The sequence below is a fragment of the Drepanopeziza brunnea genome (assembly GCF_022702325.1).
Source record: "Drepanopeziza brunnea f. sp. 'multigermtubi' strain 214-2 chromosome Unknown ctg10, whole genome shotgun sequence".
Classification (NCBI taxonomy): domain Eukaryota; kingdom Fungi; phylum Ascomycota; class Leotiomycetes; order Helotiales; family Drepanopezizaceae; genus Drepanopeziza; species Drepanopeziza brunnea.
Genome location: NW_027094073.1, coordinates 569,875 through 582,616, shown reverse-complemented (window position 1 = coordinate 582,616; position 12,742 = coordinate 569,875).

The window sequence follows — 12,742 nt, the reverse complement described above, 5'->3', positions numbered from 1 at the left end:
CATTTTAATACCAATTTAAGCGCGAAGCACTTTCGAGCTATAAATTAATATTTGCGATATCTATTTAACTCGCGCTTTAAAAGTATTTAATACAATTAATTTAATAAGTCGAAGCTAGTAATATCTTTTAACGCTTTTTACGCCGATAATAAAAAGACGAAGCGATCTTTTCAAAGGTATATTATATTTTTATTCGAAGGTGCGATCTTTTAAAAAGCTTTAAAGCAAAATATAATCACTATATTATCTATTAAAGCGGAGCTCTTTAGCATAGCCTTTATAATAAAAGAGATTATAGCGCTTTAACGATTTTTTAAAGAATTGCACCTTCGATTTGCGACGCTTTAAATAATCTATTATAATAATTAATAAACTATTAAGCTTATAGCTAGTAAAAAAGAGCATATCTTTATTAAGCTTCGCTACGTCGATATTTATAATATATAGCTGCGCTAAAAGCACTTTAAAAAGAGCTTTCAAGTTCAATATTTCTTTATTAATAAAATGCACGCTAATAATCTTATAAAAAACTTAACTCGATAAAAGTTTAAAAGCTTTATTAAGCTCTTAAATTTAAAAGACGCTTACGCGTTTATCGAGAAGCTTTAATAGCATATATATGCTATTTATTTATTTCATTTCATTTATTTTTACGCATAATTCAAATTAAAAAATATTTATTTAACTATTTTAGCCGTTATTTTATTTTATCTTATACGCTTTTTACTTTTCGCTTCTTATGATAAAAGATCAACCAAAGCTCTTAGCAATCTTTTTACTTTAGCTCGGCGCTTCGCAAGAGTTATAGCAACGGCGAGCGCCGCCGCAAAAGCGGCAAGCGTAATAATTAGCGCAAAAAGGGCGACGATAATAAATGCGACGAAAGCGACGGGAGCTGCGAAAGCGACGAGAGCGGCACAAGCGGCTAGCGCAAGAGCTGCTATAATAGCAGATTAAAGCTTTTGCATAAAGTCCGAAAAGAAGTTTTAATTAAAAGCAATTGCTTATATTAAATTATTTCGAAAGTTAAAAAGCTTGACTTATAAAAGGGTAATATGCTCGAAGCGCTCCGTATCATCGGACTACGGTTCGCTACTATAAGATCATTTAATTTAATAAGGGCTATATTTAAATTAAAAGTCTTAAAAGCAAAAGCAAAACTTGCAAAGCTACCGAGATTACATTTAAAACCTTTACTTTTATTCGCAAGACCGTTCGGATTATTAGCAACACTTTTTAAAAAAGCAGCATTTAAAGCGAGCTGTTATCGCATAGCATCTCGAAGACTTCGGCGAACTCTTTATATAGCATATCTTTAACGCTTACGAAGTTTTCGAAGGCGATATTAGCAACGGCAAAAGCAGCGGTGCAATTGCTATAGCTACCTTTAGCATACCGGAGACAGCGAATAACGCTCGTATCGCAATTATAGCAGTTTTTATTAGACCTCGATATGATTCTATTATTAATGCATTTAATGCACCTTAAAGCTCTAACGGTCGTTAGCATAAGCAAGCGCTTAATAAAAGAGTTTAAAAAAAAAAGCGAAGGTTCGAAAGTAAAAGTACGAAGTATAGCTGCCGCTACAGCTGCAGCAATAGCAATAGCTGAAGCAGATAAAGGATTCCTTTAATAATTAATATAAATATATTAATTTATTAAAAGCACTTACTTTTAAGCGGCTTCGGCCGCGCTTGATTCTATTAGATAAAGTTATTTGCTTAAAAAGCATTATATAAATAAATAAAAGTTGAGTGTTTATTATAATAAAAAAGAACGCGCTTTTATTTATATAACAACGCAATAAAAACGGCGCTAAAGACTTCCGCTACGTAATAAAACCGAGTTAAAAAGGAATTGCATTCTTGATTAACACTTAATTAATAATAATAACCGCTATTTATTTATTTTAAACTGCGATAATAATTTCTTTTGTTTATATCGATTTTAAAGAGCTTAGTTACTTATTTTTTTTCTTTTTTATTTGCTTGCAGCTTAGCAGCTATTCTGCTGACCTAAAAGGTGTGTTATGCGGAATAAGCATAATTCTATTTAAGCTATATGTAACATATTATATGACCTCGCTTAATAGCGCTCTTAGCATACTAGAGCTCTTAAGTATATGTATATAAATCTTGACGAGCTTCTTAGATAGAATATACTAAGCTTTATTCAATTTACAGAATCTCGTTCTGATCTTAGTGCTAATAAGCACTACACTTTTTAAAAGCTCGAATCTTTACGAAACTCGATATTTAATAAGCCTTTTATAAAATACGAATAGACTTAGCTTTTAAAAAGCTTATAATATTTAAAACACGCTACGATATTTATAAGTGCAAGGTTCTTTTATTCGGCTTAACTAATAGATTCGCTATTTATTAACGCTATATAAATAACCTCCTTTTCGATTTTTTAAATATCTTTTGCATAGTATATTATAGTGCTTACTAGCACTAAGATCAAGAAGAGATTTTATGAATTAAATAAAGCTTAGTATATTCTATTTAAAAAGCTCGTTAAGATCTATATACATATACCTAAAAGCTTTAATGTGCTAAGGGCGCTACTAAGCGAGGTCATATGATATATGATATATAGCTTAAGTAAAACCATGCTTGTTCCGCATAACACACCTTTTAAGTCAGCAAAATAGCTATTAAGCTATAAGCAAATAAAAAAAAAAATAACTAAGCTTTTTAAACTTAATATAAATAAAAGAAATTATCATCGCAATCTAAAACAAACAAATAGCGGTTATTATTATTAATTAAGTATTAATTAAAAATGCAATTCTTTCTTAATTCGGTCTTATCACGTAGCGAAAGTCTTTAGCGCCGTCTTTATCGCGTTGCTATATAAGTAAAAGCGCGTTCTTTTTTATTATAATAAACACTTAAACTTTATTTATTTATACAATGCCTTTTCAACAAGCAACTTAATCTAATAGAATCGTTAAGCGCGGCCGAAGCCGTCTACGAATAAGTGCTTTTAACAGATTAATATCTTTATGCTGGTTATTAAGAGAATCCTTTGTCTGCTTTAGCTATTGCTGCTGCTACAGCTGCGGCGGCGGCGGCGGCTATACCTCGCACTTCTACCCTCGAACCTTCGCCCTTTCTTTTAGACCCTTTTATTAAGCGCTTGCTTATGCTAACGACCGTTAAAGCTTTAAAGTGTATCAAATGCATTAATAATAAGATTATATCGAAGTCTAATAAAAACTGCTATAATTGCGATACGAGCGTTATTCGCTATTTCCGATATATTAAAGGTAGCTATAACAATTGCACCGCTGTTTTTGCCGTTGCTAATATCGCTTTCGAAAACTTCGTAAGCGCTAAAAATAATAATGCTATATAAAAAGTTCGCTAAAGTCTTCGAAATGCTATGCGATAATAGCTCGCTTTAAATACTGCTCTTTTAAAAGGTATTGCTAATAGTCCAAGCGGTTTTACGAATGAAGGTAAAGGTTTTAAAAGTAGTTTCGATAGCTTTATAAGTTTTGCTTTTACTTTTAAAACCTTTAATTTAAATATAGCTTTTATTAAATTGAATAGTCTTATAGCAGCGAATCGTAGTTCGATAATACGAAGCGCTTCGAGCATATTATTCTTTCGTAAATTAAGCTTTTTAATTTTCGAAATAATTTAATTTAAGCAATTGCTTTTAATTAAAACTTCTTTTCGGACTTTATACAAAGACTTCAATTTGCTATTATAACAGCTCTTGCGCTAGCCGCTTTTGCCGCTCTCGTCGCTTTCGCAATTCTCGTCGCTTTCGTCGCACTTATTATCGTCGCTTCTTTTACGCTAATTATTGCGCTTGCCGCTTTTATAACGGCGCTCGCCGTTATTATAACTCTTGCAAAGCGCTAAGCTAAAATAAAAAGATTGCTAAGAGCTTTAATTGATCTTTTATTATAAAAAGCGAAAGGTAAAAGGCGTATAAAATAAAATAAAATAACGGCTAAGATTATTAAATAAATGTTTTCTTTTAAATTACGTGCAAATAAAAAAAAAAAAATGTAATAAGTAAATAGCATATATATACTATTAAAGCTTTTCGATAAACGCGCGAGCGTCTTATTGTCACCAACGGTGACCCAAGATAAATTCCAGTAGTTGTGGTAGTAATTAGTTATCTAATCACGTGAGATTTTCTATACGGATTTAAAAAATTTATAAGCGTGCCAAGACTTTTATTCTATGTTAATTTATTGAACTTTTTCCGGAAAAATTAAAGAAAGAAAGGGGATTAAAGTAATTCCGGCGCTAGAATTTTTTTCCGTAATACGTATCGCGGCGCATCGACGCGTCAACGCGTTATATAAATACGCGTGCACGGACCTCTTTATTTTATTTTTTTATAATGACGCGTCATTTATATAGAAGTGCACGGGCCACTTTTTTTTAAAAAAAATTGAGCTATTATTAAGGCTAATAAAGCCGTATAAAAAAAATTGCGATATGCAATAAAACTAAAAAAAATCGAGCTTATACGTATCGCAGCGCGTCGACGCGTCGACGCGTTATATAAATACGCGTATATAGAAATTATTTTTTTATCAAGACGCGTCATTTGTATAAAAGTGCACGGGCCACTTTTTCTTTTTTTAATTGAGCTATTATTAAAGCTAATAAAGCCGTATATAAAAAATTGCGAAATGTAACAAAACCAAAAAAATCGAGCTTATACGTATCGCGGCGCGTCGACGCGTTATATAAATACGCGTATATAAACTTTTTTTTTAATAAAGACGCGTCATTTATATAGAAGTGCACGGGCCACTTTTTCCTTTAATTAAGCTATTATTAAGGCTAATAAAAGCGTATATCAAAAATTGCGATATATAATAAAACTAAAAAAAAATCGAGCTTATCGAAAAATTCAAGCTTAATATATATATACTAATATTGTTTGCAAGTTATCTAGTAATAAAATAAACAAAACCTTAATAGTCTAATAATAATAGTTTAATAAATATAAAAGATACTTTTTTAGAAATATACGTATACTTTTTTTTCTTAAAAAAAAAATTAAAAATTGATAACGATACGCTAAGTCTTTTAAGCTTATTCTTACGTACGCCAAGCTACTTCTTTCCTTTCCTTTTTATATTCTTTTATATTTTCTTACTTTTCTCGTTCTTTTTTTTTTACTTATAAACCTTGTTTATAAGCCTTTAGCGCTTTTTAATAATAATAATAATAATAATAATAATAATAATAATAATAATAATATGATTCGCGAAAAGTTCTCGAGCCTTTTTGGTTGAAAGAAAGGTTTAATAAGGTCTTCTCCTTATAATAAATTATTAAATATAAGTAATTCGCAAAAGGGTCTGAGGTTTCCTTAGTAAAAAGGAGGGTTTAAAGGGGTCCTTCCCTTATATTAAATTATTAAGTAAAAGTAATTCGCAAAAGGGTCTGAAGTTTCCTTAATAAAAAGGGGGATTTAAGGGAGTCCTCCTCTTATATTAAATTATTAAGTAAAAGTAATTCGCAAAAGGGTTTGAAGTTTCCTTAATAGTCCCCCCTTTATATTAAATTATTAAGTATAAGTAATTTGCAAAAAGGTCTGAAGTCTTTACGATAAAAAAAAAAGGTTTCAAAAGGTCTTTTTTTATAATAAAATATTAAATCATTTCTCGTATAATAATACTTTTATATTTATTTTATCTTTATTATTTTTATTTTATGATTTTGATTTAAATATATTAAGATTCTTATAAATCGAGTAATTAGCCCGTTGGTGACACTACAAAGAACTTGGTCCTTTGCCTTAGTAAATTTAAAAGTTTAATAAAGCTCTTAAACTTTTATCGAGTTAGGTTTTTTATTAAATTATTAGCGTATATCTTATTAATAAAAAGATATTAAACTTAAAAGCTTTTTTTAAAGTGCTTTTAGCGCAGCTATATATTAAAAATATCGACGTAGCGAAGCTTAATAAAGATACGCTCCTTTTTATTAGCTATAAGCTTAATAGTTTATTAATTATTATAATAGATTATTTAAAGCGCCGCAAATCGAAAGTGCAGCTCTTTAAAAGATCGTTAAAGCGCTATAGTCTCTTTTATTATAAAGGCTATGCTAAAAAGCTCCGCTTTAATAAATAATATAATAATTATATCTTGCTTTAAAGCTTTTCAAAAGATCGCACCTTTAAATAAAAATATAATATACTTTTAAGAAAATCGCTTCGTCTTTTCGTTATCGGCGTAAAAAGCGTTAAAAGCTATTATTAGCTCCGACTTGCTAAATTAGCTATATTAAATATCTTTAAAGCGCGAGCTAAATAAATATCGCAAATATTAGTTTACAGCTCGAAAGTGCTTCGCGCTTAAATTAATATTAAAGTAAAAGAATTAAAAGGTTATAAAAGCTATATTTAAGCGTAGCATAATCGCTATATATAGCACGGATCTAACTTTTTTTTAATATTCTTTTATTTGCTTTCGCGAAGCTATCTTTTTATTTTTAATTAAATTATAAAACGATAATAGAATTGCTAAGCAGCGTCCGTTCGTAAGTTCGAATTTCTTAGCTATTTTTTTAATATAAGCGTCGTATATAAGCGTTAGCGTTCTTCGCTAACGGTCGCGAACGACTTTTATATTAAGAAACTATTTAATATCTTTTATCGCTTCGATTTTATACGCTTTATTAAAATTATTAATAATCTCTTAAGATTTAAAAAGATTAAAAAGATAATATATAACTTGAATATCGTTTACGTAAAACGCTATAAAGACCGTTTTATTTAAATTCGTAAAAATGCACGATTTCTTATCGAATAATATAAGCTTTAATTTATCGAATATGCTTATAAAGTCGAAATACTATAAAGCTAGCGAGTTTTTAAATTTATATAAAGCTTTATCAATTTTTACGAGCATACTTTTTTACTTAAAACCGTTTAAAAGATAATACGTAATTAAAACGCTATCCGTATATTTTAAAGCGTTAATAAAAGCGTTAACGACGTCGAATTATTTTACTTTTAAGTTAAATTCGATTGCGATAGCTATTATAATCTTAAAAGATCTAGCTGCTAGCGTAATAGCGTAAGTTAAATAAATAATAAATTTATCTCAAAAGTCACTTTTAATAATAATCTTCGATCTAAATCTTACGATCTTTTCGGACGAGCTAATCTTATATATAAACACTTATGTAAAAAGTAAAGTTTTAATTTAACTTCGCTTTCGAAAATCACTTTTTAGCAATTCTTTTTTTTTTAATTATTTAGCCTTATAAAAGCTCCGTCTATAAACTCCTTATCGTATAAATGCCGTTATAGCTTTTTTTAATAAATAAAAGGTTTTAAATATTTTCGTTTTTACGAGTTAAGCTATTTTAATAACAACTTAAACGAAGTAGCAGTTGTTATAATAGCGTGCAATATCTCGTAATCTTTGCTATTTTCGCGTATAAATTCGTTATTAGCTTAAAAAGTCGATATAAAATCGAAAACGCGCGAATAGCAATTCGAATCGACGCGAAAGTTGTTTAAGAAAAGCTTATTAATATTTGCGTATATTTTCGCGCGTTTTTTAATACGACTATTAATAAGTAAGTGCTTTTTATTAAAGTCGGAATCTTATTTAAAATGTTTATAATTTAATTTCTTATTATTAATGCTCGCTTTAAAAAGGTTTAAAAGCTCTTTTTTAATTGTTCGATTTAAATTTCCGCCGGTTATTAACGTAAAAGCTTTCGTTAATCGGCTTATAGCTTAGCTTTCCGAGCTTCGGCTTTAAATAATAACTTAAAAGTATGATTTGCGCGCTTTTTTATTAAGGCTAAGTTTTTACTCGTTTACGATGCTCCTTTTTGCTTTTAATAATCTTAAAGCACTTTCGGTTTTGCTTTTAGTTAAAAAGCTAGCGAAACGTTTAACGATATAATTCGAATCGTTAAAGTTTATTAAATCGTTTGATAAAGCAATTGCTTTTAATAAAGACGTACTTATAAAGTCTTTAATTAAAGTTAAAGCTCTTAACGTTTATGCATCGCTCGGATTATATAAAGTCGTATTTCTTAAGCTTTAATTAAATCTTTTTAGCTTAACTTTTATAAAATTTAACGGCTGCTTATCTTTTATATCAGCTGCATTCGTTTTTTTTAAGCGATCTTTTGCAACGTTTTTTATATTAAACAAAGCGTCTTTTATTCAATTAAAGTCTTTAATATCTTTTAATTTAATAACGATGCTTTTAATTTCGCTAATCGATTAGCCGATCGATTTTTCTTTATCTTTAAAATAAAATCGAGTTTTATCGAACGTTACGTTACGTATAATAATCACTTTATAAAGCATAAGAATATAGACTTTATATATATTAAAAGCTATATATTTAACTAAATAGCTTATATATCTTTTCGATTTAACTTTAAAAGCTCTTTTATTGCAAAGAGCTTTTCGATTTTTAATTATTAAGTACGCACGAGCGCTATACGCAACCAAACCGCTATAATCTAGTTTTAAATCGATATCGATCTGTATAAAGATCGCCGGATCGTTTTACTTAAAATATTGCTTAAACTAAAGCTATAGCACTTTATTCGGACTCTTTATAAAGCTCTTCGCTTTCGATATTATATTATAAAAATAAATAACGGTTAATATAATCTTAAGCCAAAGCTTTTCTAGAAGCCTTGCTTTTATTTTCATTTTAATAGACCGTTTTATTACCTTTCTCTTAGCTTTCTTAGCTCTTTTATTAGATTCGTAATTAAAAGATAATAAGAGCTTTAATTTTATCTTAACCTTTTTCGCTTATCTTTAATATTCGATAAAGCTTATAACGTTGATTACGATTATTAAAGAATCGTTATTATAGCGCATAATAGCTATTAAAAGATTATATTTGCGTTTCGTTTATGCTTTAAATTCCTTTAGCACTTTTATAACCGTTAATTGCAATTTATCTTTTAATATAAAGCCGAATAGCTTTTTATTATATTTATTTTTAATTATTAATCACTATTTGCTTTTATTAAAACCGTTAAAAAAGTCAAATAGATTTTAAGCGATTTTGTAAAATAGCTTAGCTGCTTTATTATTTAACGTGCGGCAAAATATAACTTATTAAGCGTGCGTAAAAGCATATGCTTTATATTTAATTTTAATAATTCTTTTAAGTCTTACTTTTTTAGCGTTATAAGCTAGCGCTTCGAGCGCTTTTTTGCTTAAATAACTTATTCGTAAATGCTAAAGTATCGATAAATCCTTTCTTAAAGCTCGAAAGATATTGCTCTTTTAAAATTTATAGCGTATTTGCAAGCGCTTTTATGTTATAAAGAATATTATTAAGCAAAAGGAGCTACGAATTAATTAAAGTAAAGAATAATTAAATAGCTTATATTTAAAGAACGTAAAGTTAAACTTTCTTTTTAACTTTTTTAATACGACGCTTTCTTTAACTTTCTTATAGCGAAAAATTGCGTTATATCTTAAGTATTATACGCTAGCCTTGCTTAAAAGAGTTTTCGAAATAATATTAATATTAAATTTTTTAATAATAGCGACGTTATTTAACTTTAAATCTTTCGTTTTAGCTTTATTTAATCCGTTTAAAGCTTTTTTAAAGACTTTAATACTTCGCTCGACGATTAAAAGATTACTCGTTTTAGCTTCGATAAAATCGGTTAAGCGAAAGCGCTGAATTGACTTTAATATAAAGAGATTTTCATTATTAATAAAATAAATAGCGCCGCAATTATTAAAAAGAATGCTATCAAATAGCTAATGCTTATTATCAGCTATATTATAAAGACCGTTAAGGACAAGATTATCGAGCGTGCGAAGAAGCTTAAAATCGATAATAATTGTTAATATTTTTTTAAAGTATTTTAATTTATCGCTATCATTTAATTTTTTTTTTTTGCTTTTCAAAACGATTTTATCAACTTGAATTTATACTTAACTTTCTTTCGTAATCTCTTTTTAAAGCGCTTTAAATTTAAGCTTTTAAAGCCTTTTCTTTATAACGACGATCTTATTTCGATTCGGCTTTAAAAATCCACTTTCGTTAAAATTATTAAAGCAATAGCGAAGGACTTTGCATTTGATTACATCTTAATAATATATTTTCTTTTTAAAATATAAGCACTTAAAACCTTTAGCAAGTCTTTTAAAGCTATCGAAGCGTTTATCGGATTGCTTAAAAGCAATATCGTTAGCTTTATTACTTTCGAAAGTGCTGCGAATCGTTTAATTTTCGAAAGTAGCGAATATATTAAAAAAGTCAAAGTTCGGATTATTAATTTTTTCGTTGATTTAGCTTTCGTATTAATTAAAATAATCGTAAAAAGTTCGCTTTTAAAGTTTTAATAGCTCGTCGTTTCGAATGACTTTTGCGAGCTTTAACGACGCTTAAATTAATAATTATTTTTCGCTAATAGCTTTTAAAAATGCTTTTATCGCGAGTATGCTTGTTGTTTCGTAAAGCTCGTTTATTTTCGCTAACTTATAAATAGCTCGGTGTTTTTTAATCTAGACCGTTAAAAAAACGCTCTTTTGCTTAGCTATTTGCAAGGATTTATTATAATCTTATGCTATTAATAGTTTAAAGCTCGAATCGAATAAACGGCATATTTCTTAAAGCTTTTTTATTAAAAATTAAATAAAAGTATTATCCGCTTTTATAACCGCTAAGATCGCTTCCTTGAAAATAAAGCTTTTAATCGTTTATTTAATTTAGTTTATAATTTAATTGCTTTTATTATTTAAGATTTTTTAATTAGCGATAGCGAAGTTATATTCTTTTATATTATCGTTATACGCTTTTCGGACGTCTTCGAACTCAGCTTCGCGTGGTCGTAAAAGTCTATTAAAATCGTTTGCAAAAGCTCTTAAGTGCTATTTATCTTAAGCCTTTCGTTAGCGTTTTTAATTTTAATAGTATTCGTTATTAAGCTCCGTTACTATTTTTATAATAGACTTCGTTTTTAATTTAATCTGCTCGATAAAAAGAGCAAGTTCCTTTACGCTAATACGAAAAGCTGCGTATTATTTTATGCTAAAGCGCTTAATAAAGTATTTATAATTCGTAATCCATTTTAAGAAATCGCTACGACTTATAAAGTTCGTTTTATTAATTAAAAGAACCTTTTTTATTTTATCGTCCATTATTATAGCAATTGATTTTATAATTAAAGCTTTTGAAAATTAATTAAAGTTCTTAAGAGTAGTAAGTATTAGTTATAAGAAATATATATAATTAAAAAAAAAAAAAAAGTAAAAAAAAAAATTATAGCAAAGTAGCGTTAAAGTAATTTGCAAAATCCGCTCTCGATTAATTCGAAGGTTATTAAAGACTAATTGAATAATTCGTAAGTATAAATATAGCTTTTAATTATAATGCTTACTAGCATTAAGATCAAGAAAAGATTCTGTAAATTAAATAAAGCTTAGTATATTCTATTTAAAAAGCTCGTTAAGATCTATGTATATGTACTTAAGAGCTCTAATGTGCTAAAGGCGCTATTAAGCGAGGTCACATGATATATTACATATAGCTTGGGTAGAACCATGCCTGTTCCGCATAACATATATTTAAACGATATCTTGATTTCCTTTTCCGACCTTTTAAAGCACGCTTATTACGTTCGTTAAGTTCTTTAACGATTCGACGACGTTAGCTTTTAAGTTAATATTAAAATTGCGAATTTAATATTATTAAAATAAAGTATTTAAGTTTTATTATTTCTATCAAAAGCTTAAAAATAAATCTGAATAAAACTTCGTTAATGAAGTATTAAGCGCTCTTTACGACCGTTAAAAGCGTTTAAAGCTTCTTTAGATTTTATAACTTTTATTGCCGATTTATTCGAAATTATAGCGTAATCGCGAAGCTTTTAATGCATTTGATTAAAGCTAACGTTTTATTTTCATTTAATTCTTAATATTAAAAAAGCTTCGACTTTTTAAAGCTCGCTTTAATTATTGCGCTAATCTTATAGCATTATAATTAAAACTTCTTTTATATATTAAAGATTAACGCTTTCGACGGCGTAATCGCTTTAATCTTTTTTTAGAAGCATTATTCCGATTAGCTATTAATCGCTTATTATTTTAAAACTATAGCTTTCGCTAAGCTTAATTACGTCGTTTACGATAAAAAGATGCTAGCTATTATACGCTTTTTTAATAACTTTCGCGCCGAATTCGCCGGCTTTTTTTATTAAGTTTAAATAATTATCGATTATAAAGCTTTAAAGTACTTTATAACTTTTAAGACTTTTAACGCTCGTTAAGTACGTTAATTAAAGCTTTTTTTCGATTACAACTTTATTATTACGTATAAACTAAGTAAAGATAACTTTTTAATTGACGCGTTAATACGTCGCATTAAAGAACTTTTATTTTAGAATAACTTTAAGCGCACTTAGCGCTTGCAAACGCTATTTCGCGCAAATAACGTTGATTTACGACTTTTAATCGAAAAGCTACGCTAACTTACGCTTTCGAAGATTGCCGTTATCATTAAAAAGATCGCAAAGCTTTTATCGATATTTCGAGTTATTAATTAAGTTTTAAAAGCTAATCGAACCGCCTTTAGTTTTATAACACTTCGAATTTAAGCTTTTAAAGCTGAATCTTTACTCGTGAATTACGATTTACGAGCTAAACTTATTATAAAAAGCGATTTATTGCTTTATAACGGCCGCTTATTAGTTTTCGACGTTTAAAATTTGCGCTCGTTATTCGTTCGAAAAGTTTACGATTAAGT